The sequence below is a fragment of the Miniopterus schreibersii genome (genome assembly GCF_964146895.1).
Source record: "Miniopterus schreibersii genome assembly, contig: HAP1_SCAFFOLD_94, whole genome shotgun sequence".
NCBI classification, from domain to species: Eukaryota; Metazoa; Chordata; class Mammalia; order Chiroptera; family Miniopteridae; genus Miniopterus; species Miniopterus schreibersii.
Window position 1 is genome coordinate 157,234 of NW_027669804.1, and position 15,980 is coordinate 173,213.

The window sequence follows — 15,980 nt, forward strand, 5'->3', positions numbered from 1 at the left end:
TTTTGCATTAATGCCTTTACTTAATTTTTCCTCTCCTGTCAAATTAAAATTTCTAGCACCCAAGGAAAAAATTCCATATAGAAACCTTTATCCTCTGTTAATTTGTATGGAAAATGAGTTCTGTCTTCTGATAGTCACAGCTCTCTTGAAGTGTAGGAAACTGGAAGGAGATTTAGGCTGTTTATAAAATAATTGCTTGTGTTCAAAATGTAGGATCTCTGCCCGTTTTTGACTTCCACTAGATGGTGTATTGGGTGCTGCTTTTTGGAGATTTCAGTCACACTTTTTTCATTATGCATTTCACTAACAAAGGTACAAAGGTACTACAACTGTTTCTGTTGTAATTGGGATACAGAGAGAATTGCAATCAAAGATATAGTAAACTTTATTAAATGAGATTATTTGGATGGAAGGAAACGACATCTTAGTTTAAAGTGAAGGAAATTGTCGGTAATTTTAGGAATAATTTCTGCTAAAAAGCTCTCTGGTTCTTGTGGTCAGGAACCCAGACCAGAATGTAGATTTATGGGTTCTTAACATGCATGTAAATTTTTTTTCTTTTTCTTAAATGCTCATTTATATCTTTCTAATCTTTTAGGAGAGCATAATTATTACCCTGCTTCACTTATGAACCCTGCTGATGGTAGGAGCTGTTTCTCAAGCTTGTTTATTCCAATGTTAGGTTGGTGAGGTTGTTAGAAAAGGGAGATGAGCAAACATAGCTGTTGCTTTGATAAAAAGCATTACCCATTTTAGGTATAGAAATGTCAGTGTTAGTGGAGAGTAAGGACTAGGATGTTTGCATCTTGCCAGATGTTTTGCACAAACCACTGGACTACTTTATTTATTTATTTATTTATTTATTTGTATTGATTTCAGAGAGAGGAAGGGAGAAGGAGAGATAGAAACATCAATGATGAGAGAGTCATTGATCAGCTGCCTGCTACACTCCCCCTACTGGGGGTCGAACCCCTAACCCGGGGAATGTGTCCTGACTGGGAATTGAACCAGGATCTCCAGGTTCATGGTTTGATGCTCATCCAGTGAGCCACACTGATGGCTATTTTATTTTTAATTTATCTTTATTGTTGAAAGTATTACAGATGTCCCCCTTTCCTCCCCCTTAACCCTCCACTCCTCTCCCACCCCCTCCTCAGGCCTTCACCATACAATTGTCTGTGTCCGTGGGTTATGCGTATATGCTTATAAGTTCTTTGGGTAATCTCTTCCAAACCGCCCCCCTTGCCTCTGAAATACGTCAGTCTTTTGCATGCTTCAGTGTCTCTAGGTCTGTTTTTTTTGTTTCGTTTTGTTTTTTTAAATCTATCTTTATTGATTTCAGAGAGAGGAGAGGAGAGGGAGAGAGAGATAGAAACATCAATGATGAGAGAGTCACTGATCGGCTGCAGCCCACAACCCGGGCATGTGCCCTGACCAGGAATCAAACCCCGATTGCCTGGATCCTAGGTTGATGCTCAACCGCTGAGCCACACCCCCCGGTCGGGCTCTAGGTCTGTTTTGTTCATCAGTATATTTTGTTCATTAGATTCCACATATAAGAGTGATCATGTGGTACTTGTCTTTCTCTGGCTTATTTCACTTAGAATAAGAGTCTCCAGGTGCGTCCATGCTGCCTCAAAGGGTAAGAGATGCTTCTTTTTTACAGCTGCGTAGTACTCCATTGTGTAAATATACCACAGTTTTATTGTTTTTTAAATATGTTTTTATTGCTTTCAGAGAGAGGAAGTGAGAGGGAGAGAGAGATAGAAATATTAATGATGAGAGAGTCATTGATCGACTGCCTCCTGCATGCCCTTTACTGGGGATTGAGCCTGAAGCCTGGGCATGTGCCCTGACCGGGAATTGAACCAGGGACCTCTTGGTTCACGGGTTGATGCGTGGGTTTCTCTTTTTATGAATTGGCATTTGCATGTTCTTTGCCTCTTGTTTTAGATTTTCTTATCCCCCTCTCTGCTCTTCTGCCCTGATTTGTGGGGGTTTTGGGGTATATTTTACATGTTAACCTCATTGAGTTTTAAATGGTGCAAATATCTTCTCTTCATTTTTTGCCTGTTTGTCAAGTTTTCTCTTTGAAATCCTTTAAGGAACAGAATCTTTAATTTAAAAAAAAAAAGATCTTTATTGTTGAAAGTATTTCAGATGTCCCCTTTTCCCCTCCCATTGATCTCCTCCACCCCACATCCACCCCACCCCTGGGCCTTCCCTGTACTAATGTCTATGTCCATAGGTTATACATATCAGCATGTAAGTCCTTTGATTAATCTCTCCCCTCCCACTCCTCCCCCCACCTTCCCTCTGAGATCCCTCAGTCTGTTCTGTGTTTCTATGTCTCAGGATCTATTTTGTTCATTAGTTTATTTTGTTCATCATATTCCACATATGAGTGAGATCATGTGGTATTTGTCTTTCTCTGACTGGCATAATACTTTCACTTAGCATAGTACTCTACAGCTCCACCCATGCTGTCCCACGGGGTAAGTGTGGGGAGTGGGCTGTAAGCTGGCAAAGCCCTTATAGTCCCAGAGGCGCAGCCAAAGGCTAAGGAAGCCTCATTCCCCCGGAATAGGAAACACCGAGTAATGCATACCAAGATGTGAGCAAAAAGGTTTGTCCTCACCTGGGAGCAACCTGGGGAACTGTAGCTGGGGCCAGGCAGAACAAGAACAGTGATATCCTGCGCTAAGAATGATTTAGAGATAATCAAGTGCTGTATAAAATAAAGCTGCAAAGCCTGTTTAGTGTGGCTTGTATGCCATCAGCATGTGGTGAACCTCCTGATCCCACTTTCTGTATCCATTGTCTTTTTTTCAATCCCCCACCATTCCCACACTCAGCCCCGCGGGAAGGAGTCGCATGGGGCGTGACAGGGAAGAGATCCTTCTTGTTTACAGCTGCACAGTATTCCATGGTATAAATGTCCCACAGCTTTTTTATCTCCTCATTTTCTGATGGGCACTTGGGCTGTTTCCAGATCTTAGCTGTTGCAAATTGTGCTACTATGAGCATAGGGGTGCATAAGTTTGGTGTTTCGGGTTTCTTAGGCTATATTCCTAGAAGTGGGATCACTGGGGCAAATGGCAGGTCAATTTTTAATTTTTTGAGGAACCTCCATACTGTTTTCCGTAGTGGCTGCCCCAGTCTGCAGTCCCACCAGCAGTGCACTAGGGTCCCCTTTCTCCACACCCTCACCAGCACTTGTCTTGTTCCTGTTCTCAGAGGAAATGCTTTTAGTTTTTGCCCATTGAATGTGATGTTGGCTGTAGGTCTGTCATGTATGGCCTTTATTATGTTGAGGTATGATCCCTCTATTCTCACTTTGCTGAAGTTTTTATTAGAAACAGGTGTTGGATTTTGTCAGATGCTTTTTCTGCATCTGTTGAGACGATCGTGATTTTTGTCTTTCAATTTGTTTATATGATGTATCACGCATATTGATTTGCGAATATTGTACCAGCCTTGCATCCCTGGAATAAATCCCATGTGGTCATGGTTTATGATCTTTCTAATATATTGCTGTATCTGATTTGCTAATATTTTGTTGAGGATTTTAGCATTTATGCTAATCGAGGATACTGGCCTGTAATTCTCTTTCTTTGTAGTGTCTTTATCTGTTTTTGGAATTAGGCTAATGCGGGCCTTGTAAAAAGAGCTTTGAAGTATTCCTTCCTTTTGGATTTTTTGGAATAGTTCGAGGAGGGTAGGTGTTATTTCTTTTTTGAATGTTTGGTAAAACTCCCCTGTGAAGCTATCCGGACCAGAGCTTACGTGTGCTGGGAGTTTTTTGAGTACTGCTTCAACTTCATCAGCAGTTATTGGCCTATTTAGGTTTTCTGACTCTTCGTGATTGAGTTTTGCAAGGTTGTATGTTTCTAGGAATTTGTCCATTTTATCCAGGTTGTCCAGCTTGGTGGTGTATAGTTGTTCATAATATTTTATTAACAACCCTTTGTATTTCTCTTGGGGCAGTTGTTACTTCACCTCTTTTGTTTTTGTTTATTTGGGTCCTCTCTTTGTTTCTTGATGAGTCTGGCTAAAGGTTCATCAATCTTTTTTATTGGTTCAGAGAACCACCTCTTGGTGTCATTGATCTTTTGTATTGTTTTTTTAGTCTCTGTGTCATTTATTTCTGCTCTGATCTTTATTATTTCCTTCCTTCTACTTACTCTGGGCTTTTCTTGTGCTCTTTGTAAGTCTTTAAGTTGTAGGGTTAGAGAGTCTATTAGAAGTTTTTCCTGTTTTTTGAGGTAGCCTGTAGGACTATGAACTTCCCTCTCAGGACTGTTTTCATTATATCCCATAGATTTGGTGTCAGTGTGTGTGTGTGTGTGTGTGTGTGTGTGTGTGTGTGTTTAAAATATATCTTTATTGATTTCAGAGAGAGGAACGGAGAGGGAGAGAGAGAGAGAGAAACATCAGTGATGAGAGAGTCATTGATCGGCTGCAGCCCACAACCTGGGCATGTGCCCTGTCCAGGAATCGAACCCTGATCGCCTGGATCCTAGGTCGATGCTCAACCGCTGAGCCACGCCCGGCCGGGCAGTGTCATCGTGTGTTTTGATTTTGTTACAGTTAGATCCACCTTTTTTTTCTTTAACTTCCAGGTTTTGTTTAGGAAGTATTTCTTTGTTCTTAGCTAACAAAGATATGTTTCTGTAATTTGTCTCTTCTTGTTTTAATTCTGCAATGGTTTTTGTTTTTATCTTCATTTTTATTACTACAACTTGTTTATAGCTCTTGTTCTCTAGAAGTGTGGTCTTTTTAAAACATATTTAAGCCGGTAGTTTCCAACGCTGGCTTTACACTAGAATTCAGCTAGGTAGCTTTTAAAAATCATTTGCCCCATGTACTGTAGGTTGACTGAATAGTAGTTCTAGTGAGTAGAACCCAGCACTTGTATTTTTAAAAACCTCCTTTTGTGATACTGATACCCACATTGAAATCATACATCAAAGATATTTATGTTTTATCAATAGTCTAAAATTTTTCTCCATTGTCTTGTGCCTTAGATTAATTCCTAAGTATCTCAGTTTTTGTTTCTACTGTGACTTTTTTTGTTGTATTCTCCCCCCATCTAGTATAAGAGAATTCTATTGATATATATGTCCATGTACAGCTATAAATTAATCAGCTAATTAATCAGCTAATCTTTCTATATTTAATATTTTTTGGCCTTGCCGAATTCTTACTGTATTTTAATGGCTAGTTTTTTTTTTTGGATGTTTTATGAAGATGATTATTTCATTTTAAATCATGACTATTTGTCTTTTTTCTTCCAATTCTTATTGCCTGTCTTTTGTATTTCCTTGCCTTATTTCATTTGTCTAGACTTGTAGTGATAGCTGAAGAGTTGCATAGATAGTGGCCTCTTGATCACTTTAATACCTTAAAGGGAATTCATGTTGCCCTGGTCAGTGTGTCTCAGTGGTTAGAGCATCCTCCAGAGCACCAAAGGGTTTCGGGTTAAAGTCCTGGCCAGAGCACATACCCAGGGTGCAGGTTCCATCCCCGCTCAGGACGGGTACGGGAGCAACCAATCAATGTTTTTCACATTCACGTTTCTCTCTCCCTCTCCCTTTCTCTCTCTCTCTACAAGAAATGAAAAAATATCCTCAGGTGAGGATTAAAAATAAAGAAAAAACAAAACTTCAACTGTTTTCCAGTGTATTTTATTTAAATTGTTTGATCCACTGTTACATACTTGTTTGGTTATTTTTTTAAATGTTTTTATTAATTTTTAGAGAGAGAGGAAGGGAGAGGGATAGAGAGATAGAAACATCCATGAGAGCGACATCGATCAGCTGCCTCCTGCACGCCCCCAGTGGATCATGCAGGATGGACCCTGAAACCTGGGCTTATGCCCTGATGGGAATCAAACGGTCCTCTTGGTTCATGGGTCAATGCTCAGTCACTGAGCCACACCGGCTGAGCTTTGTTTGGTTATTTTTTAGGGTAAATTCCTATAAGTTAATTGGTTGGTTCAAATGGTATAATCACATTTAGAATTTAAGGTGTATGTCATGTGCTTTCTTTTTTAAATTAAAAAATTTTGTTCAATTTGATAATGGATATTTATTTTCATTTTGAAATTTCTTATCTATTAGAAATATATATACCCAAACTCAGAAAAAGAGATAAGTGGTTACCAGAGGCGGGGAAGAGGGGTAAGGGGAAGGTCAGAAGGTACAAGATTCCAGTTAAAGGATACATAAGTCCTGGGGATGTAATGTATAGCATGATGACTTCAGCTCACTCTATAAATTTTTCTTTGTTTTTTAATTTATCTTTATTGTTGAAAGTATTACCCCCCTCCACTTCGCTCCCACCCCCTCCCCAGGTCTTCACCCTGTTATATTGTGTCCATGGGTTATGCACACATGCATATAACTCTTTGGTTAATCTCTTCCCACCCTCCACCCCCCTTCCCTCTTTCCTCTGAAATATGATCGTCTGTTGCATGTGTCAATATCTCTGGATCTATTTAGTTAGTCAGATTCTCTTGTTCATTAGCTTCTTCTTAAAGAAGACTCTTCAACATTTCCTGTAGTGCTGGTTTGGTGGTGATGAACTCCTTTAGCTTTTTTTTATTTGTGAAGCACTTTATCTGACCTTCAGTTGTAAATGATAGCTTTGCTGGGTAGAGCAATCTTGGTTGTAGTTCCTTGTTTTTCATCACTTTGAATATTTCTTGCCACTCCCTTCTGGCCTGCAAAGTTTCTGTTGAGAAATCAGCTGACAGTCGTATGGGTGCTCCCTTGTAGGTAAATAACTGCTTTTCTGTAGCTGTTTTTAAGATTCTGTCTTTGTCTTTAAACTTTGGCCTTTTAATTATGATGTGTCTTGCTGTGGGCCTCTTTGAGTTCCTCTTGTTTGGGACCCTCTGTGCTTCCTGGACTTGTAAGTCTATTTCTTTCCCCAGGTAGGGGAAGTTTTCTGTCATTATTTTTTCAAGTAGGTTTTCAATTTCTTGCTCTTTCTTCTCCTTCTTGCACCCCAATAATACAATGTTGGGCCTCTTGAAGTTGTCCCAGAGGCTCCTTATACTATCTTCCTATTTCTGGATTCTTTTTTCTTCTTGCTCTTCTGTTTGGGTGTTTTTTGTTTCCTCAGGTTCCAAATTGCTGATTTGATTCTCAGCGCCCTCTACTGTTGGTTCCATGTAAATTCTTCACTTCAGTTGGTGTAGCCTTCATTTCAAATTGGTACTTTATTATGTCATCTGTTTTCTCAGTTATTTACGTAATAAGATGCTTTGGCATCCTTATAAACAAAATTCTGAACTCTGTATCTGTTAGCTTGTTTGGATCTATTTCATTTAGTTCCTGTTCTAGAGATTTCTATTCTTTCCTTTGTGATGTTTCTATGCCTCCACATTTTGGCTGATTCCAGGTGCTTGTTTCTATGTATTAGGTAGAGCTGGTATGTCTCCTGGAATTTGTAGAGCGGCTTTGTGTAGTAGGTGTCCTGTGGTGTCAAGTGACTCAGCCTCCCCAGTCACCTGAGCTGGGCCTTCTAGGTGCTCCTCTGTGTGGGCTGTGTGCACTGTCCTGTTGTAGTTGAGCCTTGGTTGCTATTGGCATCATTGGGAGGAATTGAACCCAGGGCCAGTCAGCTGTGAGGACCAGCAGCAACTACAGCCAAAGAGCTGCTGTGCTGGAGACACTGCTATGGAGCAGGATTTACTTCAGTGGAGTTTTGGTGTTCACCAAGTGCACCCCTTGAGTGTGTCACTCGTGGATTTGGCAGGGTTGTAATCCAGTGTGCTCGAGTCTGACAACCCGGTGCACTGTCTCTGGGGCCTCCCAGGAGGTGCAGAGTCAGCTTGTGCCAGTGCCTTGCCCAGGGCCACCCAGCTTGAACTACACAGCAAACCATAGTTGGCTGCTACTTGTGCTGGGCTTGGCATTGTCCAGGAGAGGCCAAGCTATGAGCCAATGCAGGCTGCCGCTAGTGCCAGGCCGGGGCGGCTTATCAGGCCGTATGGTGCCCGCTGCTGCTTGTTTGAGAGATTTTAGGAAAGTCCTAAGCATGAGGCTCGAGAGGCCACTTGCACAGCAAAGAGCCTGGAAAGGGCCTGGATGAGCTGCAGGTGGGGAGGGGCGGGGCCTCCAGGAATCCCGGGGCGGGGCCAAAGGTGAGAGTCAGGTGCTGGGGACTCAAATATGGCGCCTGCCTGCGGCTGTGTGGGGAGGACTCGGCAAAGGAGCAGTGGCCTCTGCAGCTCTTCTGCCTGGGAGGAAGCTGCCCCTTCACATCTCGCCTGGATCTCAGGCAGGTTAGTTCCTCCCGAGTGTCCCAGGTCCTTTCAGGCTGCTGCCCGGCGCTCGGCTCAGAGGGAGCGTCCGAGTGAGTCCGTGCGCGGGCCCTTTAGGAGGAGCTGCTGGGGCTCCCGCAGCCTCTGCCACCCTCAGGGACAGTCCCCCTGGTTTTCACAGCTGAAGGTGTGGGGACGTCTCCGCCTGGCCCTGGAGCCCTGGGCTGGGGGCCTGCTGTGGGGCTGGGACCCTTCCCTCCTCCCTCCTGCGGGAAACCTTCCCACCGAGACGTCCCTCCCGGTTTAAACCGGCCCCGGGTGTGGGCCCGCGGTCGCGTCTCCGTGTCGCTGTGTCTCCCCCATCTGCCCGCATCTCCGCCCTCCTACCGGGCTCAGTGCTTCTTCAGTTCCCTGTTTGGGGGCTTCTGTTCAGCTGGATTTGAGGAGGCTCTGAGTGAGGGCGGGTCTGTGTGTTAGTTGTAATGTTAATGTGGGGGGGGGCAGCTGTTACCTACGCCACCATCTGGTTTTTTCTCCTACTGACATGGTTTTAATTTCAAAAGTTCTATCTATGTTTCCTGAACGTTCCTGCTTTATAGCATCCTGTTCTTGTGGTCGTATCTTTGCATTGTCTCTATAAATTTAAAACATTTTTTTTGCTTTGTCTTTTTGTATCTATATGAGATGCTAGCTAAATTTATAGCAGTAATCATTTCACAATATATGTAAATCAAACCATTACACTGTACACTTTAAACTTATACAGTGATGGATATCAGTCAGTTATATCTTAAAACGGAAACAATTGTTTAGGCACCATCATTTCCATCTGAAGTTGACAATTGCTTTTGTTAGCATGACTTTAATTTCCCTTTTTAAAATTGAAATTATCGCGCCCCCTGCTGATTTTGAAAGGAATTGATGAATAGTTACACAGTGGTACTTCGGTTTTCGACTGTTTGTGTTGATGAACATTTCGGTTTACGAACCCTGTAAACCCAGAAGTAAATGCTTTGGTTTTCGAACGTTTCAGAACTCGAACGGTCTTCCGGGACAGATTACATTCGGAAACCACTGTATCCAGGTATGATTAAGGGACTGTATCCACGCATAATCCAGACTTTGATTTCACTCATATGATGGTCCTGTTTGCTTACACTGCTCCTGTGGCAGTGGGATGACAGACATGCAGTTAAACCCATATTTGAAGCAGGCAGAGGAACTAGAGTGAGCAAATACACAGACGTGAAACAATGGTGTTCAGGGCTCTGCAGGTAGTTCTACAGAAAATTTGAGGGAGGGTGTCAGTGTGATTTTTGCAATGAAAGACACTGGAGAGGAGCCCTGGCTGGGTGGCTCAGTTGGTTGGGGCGTCATCCTGTACACCAAAAGGTGGTGGCCTCGATTCCTGGTGGGGGCACATACCCAGGTTGTGGGTTTGATCCCTGGTTGGGAAGCATTTGGAAGGCAACTGATTGATGTTTCTCATATCTCTTTCTCATCTCTCTCTCCCCTTTCCTCTTTCCAAAATTAAACAAACAAACAAACAAACAAAATGGACAGGATAGAGGGCATGAGTGATTTTTAAGGAATTTTCACTTTGGCATGAGTGCTGAGTCATGGCTTTATTTAAAGTAGTAAAGTGGTCATTTAAGTAGCATAGAAAGAGGATGCTGGCAGCAGTGTGCAGGAGGGGTTGGAGGTAGGGACAGACCAATTTGAGGGTCACTGCATTTGCTAAGTGGCTGATACCAGAGAGACGCACAGCTCTGAGGTAGGAGAGGCTGGGAGACATGGAAGTTCTTTTCCAAAAACTTACAAAGTTGCAGGTATCATTGCTCTGCGTCCCTAATTACTTCAGCAAGCATCTCTTCAAAATAAGGACAGCAGGGGGAGATGTTCCTGGAGATAAAATCAGGAAAGTTAGGTTTTGGTATTAAGGGTAATGGGTTCTTTTATGTCCATGTTGATGTTTCTCATATCCAGTAAGAGAATCCACGTTGGCACAGAGTCTTGGTTTACTGTTAGTAATTTATGGTTATATGGTATTTTTCTCTTCTGAGAGTTTCAGAGATGGATATATGGTAAATGCTAATACATTTGAAATAGAAACTTAAAAAAGTTTAGAAAACATTTGTAATCAGAAAAAATGTCAAATACGCACAGTGGTTAAAGAGAACAGTGTTCTTGGCTGAGGCAAAGGCCCGGGCCAGGCTTCTGCGTGGGAGGAGGACAGGGGATTACAGAGGAGCTGACCCGCCTTTTCCCAAAAGGAGGAAGGGCCAGGCTCGTGGGTCATGTTGAAGGCCCATATTGGCGGAAATTTGTGTGAGAAAGCAGCTGTGCAGTGAGCACCGGTATGATCCAGCCCATGGCTGATGGAGAGAGGGAGCCGCAGCAGCCAACTGGGACTAGTTTGGGGGGGAGGGTGGGCGTGGGGAGAGCAGGAAGCAGGACATGCCAAAGGGCACTGGGCATAGATGCTCCCCTTTTAGTATCTTTAACTAGTAAGGAATCTGGCTACTATACCTTTGGTCTAATAAGTATTTTACATTATGATCAATGAGATTAGTAACTCTTCCTCGGGAGGATAATATTATTGTCGCTAAAATTAGAGATTCTAGTTCATTCAGTCAACAAATACTTAGAGGGGAGAGGGACTGGGGTGGAGATAAAATCAGGAAAGTTAGGTTTTGGTATTAATGGGGGGGAAATGGGACATCTGTAATACTTTCAACAATAAAGAAAAATTAAAAAAAAGAAAGATAAAAGTGGAAAAAAATAGTTATGGAGCCATTTATTATTTTGGCAAGCACTATTCTAAGACTAGGAATTCAGCAGTGAGCCACACAAACTCCCGGCCTTTGTGTGTCATATTCGAGTAGGAAAGGCAGTACACAAGATAAATGAAATACATGTAGCATATTAGATTGTGATAAGCACTAAGAAGAAACATTAAGTGAGGGTGGGGTGTGTGTGTGTGTGTGTAAATTTTAGAAAAGGAGGCCAAGGGACTCCATTAAGATGCCAATGGCGGAAAGTCCTGTGAAACCAGAACCACTGTAGTCGTGTTGATGTGCACAGAGTTTTCGTGATTTGCCATTTCTTGTGTGGGTCTGTCTCCTCTTAAGAATGTATGAATGTGGCCTTGGCTGGCATAGGTCAGTTGATTGGAGCAGCCTCCTGTACACCGAAAACGGCGGCAGGTTCAATTCCCAGTCTGAGCACACACCCAGGTTGAGGGTTTGATCCCCAGTCAGGGTACATATGGGTACAGAGGCAACTGATCTATGTTTTTCTCTCCCTTTCTCTAAAATCAATTTTAAAAAAAAGAATGTATGAATACGAAGTAACTTAGAACTGGCTTCCATATGGCTTTTATTTTTTTTGTTCCTGCATACACTTGTTTTTTCCAGTCTGATGTCTCTTCTAACCCAAAATTTCCTGACATAAATTAATTGTAAAGAGTTTCTCCTTATCACATTGTACCTTTCCAGAGTGTGCTAATATAAGACAGCGTGTCTGGATGTACACTGAAAGGCTTTAAGTAGTTCTGTGAAATGTTCTTTTATGTAAATGTTTCTCATGATTTGTTTTTTAAAAAATTTTAATATAAATTGTCCTAAATCTTCACTTGAGGATATTTTTTCCATTGCTTTTCAGAGAGAGTGGAAGGGAGGGAGAGAGAAACATCCATGTGAAAGAGACACATCGATTGATTGCCTCCCACAGGTCTCCCACTGGGACCAGGGATCGAGCCTGCAATGGAGGTGTGTGCCCTTGGCTGGAATCAAACCTGGCGCCCTTCCGTCCACAGGCCGACGCTCTAACCACTGCGCCAAACAGGCGAGGGCTCACTTGGTGTTTGAACAATGATTGACATGTTGCCTTCCTTAGCAACTTACTTTTTGTTCCATCTTCACATGCAACCTTGGAAATGTTAACTTTCCCCTTTCCATTTATTTGTTTCACTTTGGAAAGGAAGACAGTCCTTCTCAGAGCTGTGATATGCAAATTAAAAATTTCAACGTATACTCAATAGATTCCAGCAGTAAATATTAATGAAGATTAAGTTGACATAGTTGAAGAAAGTAACATTTAAAGGTATATGACTAATGAAGTACTCAAAGTAACTTTTGGGTATAGCTGACTTCAAATATAAGATTCTTTACTATTTAATACATGAAGTCCCAAAACAGGACTGACTTTGTTTTAGTTAATTTAGGATTCCCTATTTTTATGTATAATATAACATTAGGGTTTTGAGTTGTACTTTTAAGAAGCATATTTCCTTTTGTTTTCAGCTTTGGAAATCATTAAGGAAGATGAGTATGTTTGAATCTGGGCAACATGAACATACATTCTCATGCCAGAGGACAGCCTACCGTGGATGAAAACCTAACTTGGTGTACAATTGTTTATATTATAAACGAACAGTGCTTTTAGATTATGTATTATCCTTTATTGCTCTCTACAACAGCTTTAAAAAATACATATGTAAATATGCATCAACAACCATTGTGTATTACATTTAGTTTGCCTCTTTAGTGTTGTCCTTAATGAAAAAATATAGTTAACTTTGGCGTTATGATATAATTAATATACAACAAGAACTGATTTTTGGAAAGCTTATTTTTTGATAGCTAAGTTGTAGGGCCTAAGAAACTGACAAAACTGAACAATTTGCATGACTTCTGTTACCTAGTCAGTAAACACATGAAATCATGTTTATAAATATCCAGATTCATTGCAGATGTTGTTAGTAAGACACATTTTTTAGGAACCATTGTGTTGAACCACACAATACTCAGTAAATAACAATGTCAATACTTAAATGACTTATATTATTTAAAAATTATACCATTGAGTTTTGCAAATAATCAGCGTGTCAGTCAGGATGGGCTGGATTGTGCTTCGGTAGCAAACAATTGCAACAACAGAAACTTTGTTGGGTAACATCATTTAACACAAATAGAAAAACTTCCAAAAAAAAAATTTGTTAATTAAGTTCACTACATTATACTCTTTGGTATAGCAGTTGGGTTGTCATTCATAATTGGTAGTGACGGTTAAAACCATTTATTATACCCCAAATTTATAGCATAATTGGCTGGTGTTAATACCTCTCTGACAAAGTGTTTATTTGTGCTTCTAAACACAACAGTGATTTATGTGTTTCAAACTTAAGTTTCAAGACAGCTATACACACCTACTATAAAGGCTGGCTTGTGTTTGCAACTATTGCTTAAATCGATTTGCTTTCCCATCTTTCATAATTAAGCTTTCCAATCTTTGATAATAATCTCTGGATTATTGGGCAACTATTCTGGCTAGTAGTTTATAGTAATTTCATTTCTTTCTTTATCTGTTTTCAAGTGTTGCGCTCATTTTTAGAAAATAATTGTGGTAAAAAGTGTATAACATAAAATATACCATATTAACCATTTTTAAGTGTACAGGTCAGTAGTCTTAAGTATATTCCCATGCAACAGCTCTCCAGAACTCTTTTTTAAAACCTTTTTATTATTGAGAGTATTACAGATGTCCCCCTCTTCTTCCCCTGCCATTGCCCCCCTCTACCCGGACCCCACCCCAACCCACCCCAGGCCTTCACCACCTGATTTATTGTCTGTGTCCCTGTATGCATATAAGTTCTTTGGTTAATCTCTTTCTATCCCACCTCCCCCTTTCCCTCTGAAATTCTTCAGTCTGTTCCATGTTTCCATGCCTCTGGTTCTATTTTATTTATCATTTTATTTTGTTCATTAGATTCCTTGTTTGTTTATTTTGATTTTTATATTGTTGATAGATATGTATTGCCATTTTATTCATATCTTTTCTTTTTTAAATTTTCTTCTTAAAGAAGACCCCTTAACACTTCATGTAATACTGGTTTGGTGGTGATAAACTTCTTTAGCTTTTTCTTGTCTGTGAAGCTGTCTATCTGACCTTCCATTCTAAATGATAGCTTGGGTGGGTAGAGCAATCTTGGTTGAAGGTCCTTGCTTTTTATCACTTTGAATATTTCTTGCCAGTCCCTTCTGGCCTGCAGGGTTTCTGTTGAGAAATCAGCTGACCATCATGTGGGTGCTCCCTTGTAGGTAACTAACTGCTTTTCTCTTACTGCTTTTAAGATTTTCTCTTTGCCTGTAACCTTTGGCACTTTAATTATGATGTGTCTCAGTGTCACCTCTTTGGGTTCATCTTGTTTGGGACTCTGTACTTCTTTCATTTCTAACTGGCCTTTTTTTTTTCTTTTTTCTTTTTTTTTTATTGATTTCATTGAAAGGAAGGGAGAGAGAGAAACATCAGTGATGAAAGAGAATCATTGATCGGCTCCCTTCTGCACACACTCTACTGGGGATCAAGCCCACAACCTGGGCGTGTGCCCTGACTGGTAATCAAATTGTGACCTCCAGGGTCATGGCTCGACACTCAGTCACTGAGCCACACTGGTTGGGCTCATTGATGTTCTCACTAAGTTCCTTGAAGTTCTCACTAAGTTTTTTAAAGGTCTCATTTAGTTCCTTGAGCATCGTTATAACCATTGTTTTGAACTCTGTACCCAGGAGATAGCTTGCTTACGTTTCATTTAGCTCTTTTTCTAGAGATTTCTTCTGTTCTTTCATTTGGGACATGTTTCTTTGTCTTCACATTTTAGCTGATTCACTGTGTTTGTTTCTATGTATTAGGTAGAGCTGAAAGGTGTTCTGGAATTGGTAGAGTAGCCTTGTGTCCTTTAGGTGCCCTGTAGGGCCCAGTGCCTCAGCCTCCCCAGTCACCTGAGCTGGGCACTCTAGGTGTGCTCCTGTGTGTGCTTTGTACACTGTCCTGTTGTAGTTGAGTCTTGATTACTGTTGCCATCAGTGGGAGGGATTGACCCCCACACCAATTGGCTGTGAGGACCAGCTGTGACTACAGTGGAAGAGCTGCTATGCAGGAGATACCTCTTTGGAGCAGGACTTACTTCAGTGGGCCTTTGGTGTTCACCGAGTCTGCCCCTTGAGTGTGCTGCTCCTGGATGTGGTAGGGTTGTAATCTGGTCTGAAGCTGACTACTGGGTGCACTATCTTTGGGGCCACCGGGGAGGTGCAAAGTCAGCTACCTCCTGTGCTCTGCCTGGGACCACCTGGCTCAAGCTACAGAACGATCTGCAGAGTGATCTGCAGGTGCTGGTACTTGTGTTGGGCTTGGAGGTCCCTAGGAGAGGCCAAGCTATGAACCAAGGCCTGCTGCCCCTAGTGCTGGGCCTAGGACCACTTAGCAAGAGGTATGGGGCAGGCTGAGGCCATCTGCTGTTTGTTTGAGATATTTTAGGAAAGTCTGAAGCCTGAGCTAGGACAGGCTATTCCTATGGAAAAACCACTGCAAATTGGGTTGGGTTGCAAATTGGATAGGGTGGGGTCTCTGGGAATCACCAGCCAGGGGTGGTGAACAGTGTGGGCTAGGTTGATGGAGTCTCAGATATGGCGACTGCCTGAAGGCACTGTGGAGGGGAGGTATCAGCAAAGGAACAGTGACCTCTGCCAGCACTTTTGTCTGGGAGAAAGCTGCCCCCCAATTCTTACTGAGGTCAGACAATTTAGTTCCCCTCTGTATGTCCCTGGTGCCTTTCAAGCTACTGTCCCAGTGCTGGAGCTCAGAGGGAGTGAATCTGAGTAAGTCTGTGTGGGCCCTTTAAGAGGAACTGCCTGGGACTCCAGCAGCC

General features: G+C 41.9%; 1 protein-coding gene across 5 annotated transcripts in view; it reads left to right on the top strand.

Annotated features, from left to right (window-relative positions):
- The window catches only part of LOC308552038 (cyclin-Y-like protein 1), a 72,181-nt gene that overhangs the window by 3,098 nt on the left and 53,103 nt on the right, over positions 1-15,980 (top strand). For 4 of the 5 annotated variants that reach the window (XM_081163006.1, XM_081163002.1, XM_081163005.1 and 1 more), the window contains exons 3-4: positions 1,605-1,642; positions 12,577-12,678. The gene's annotated coding sequence lies outside the window, so the exon portion shown is untranslated. The remainder of the gene's footprint in view (positions 1-1,604; positions 1,643-12,576; positions 12,679-15,980) is intronic. The other variant, XM_081163003.1, reaches the window with a different exon arrangement.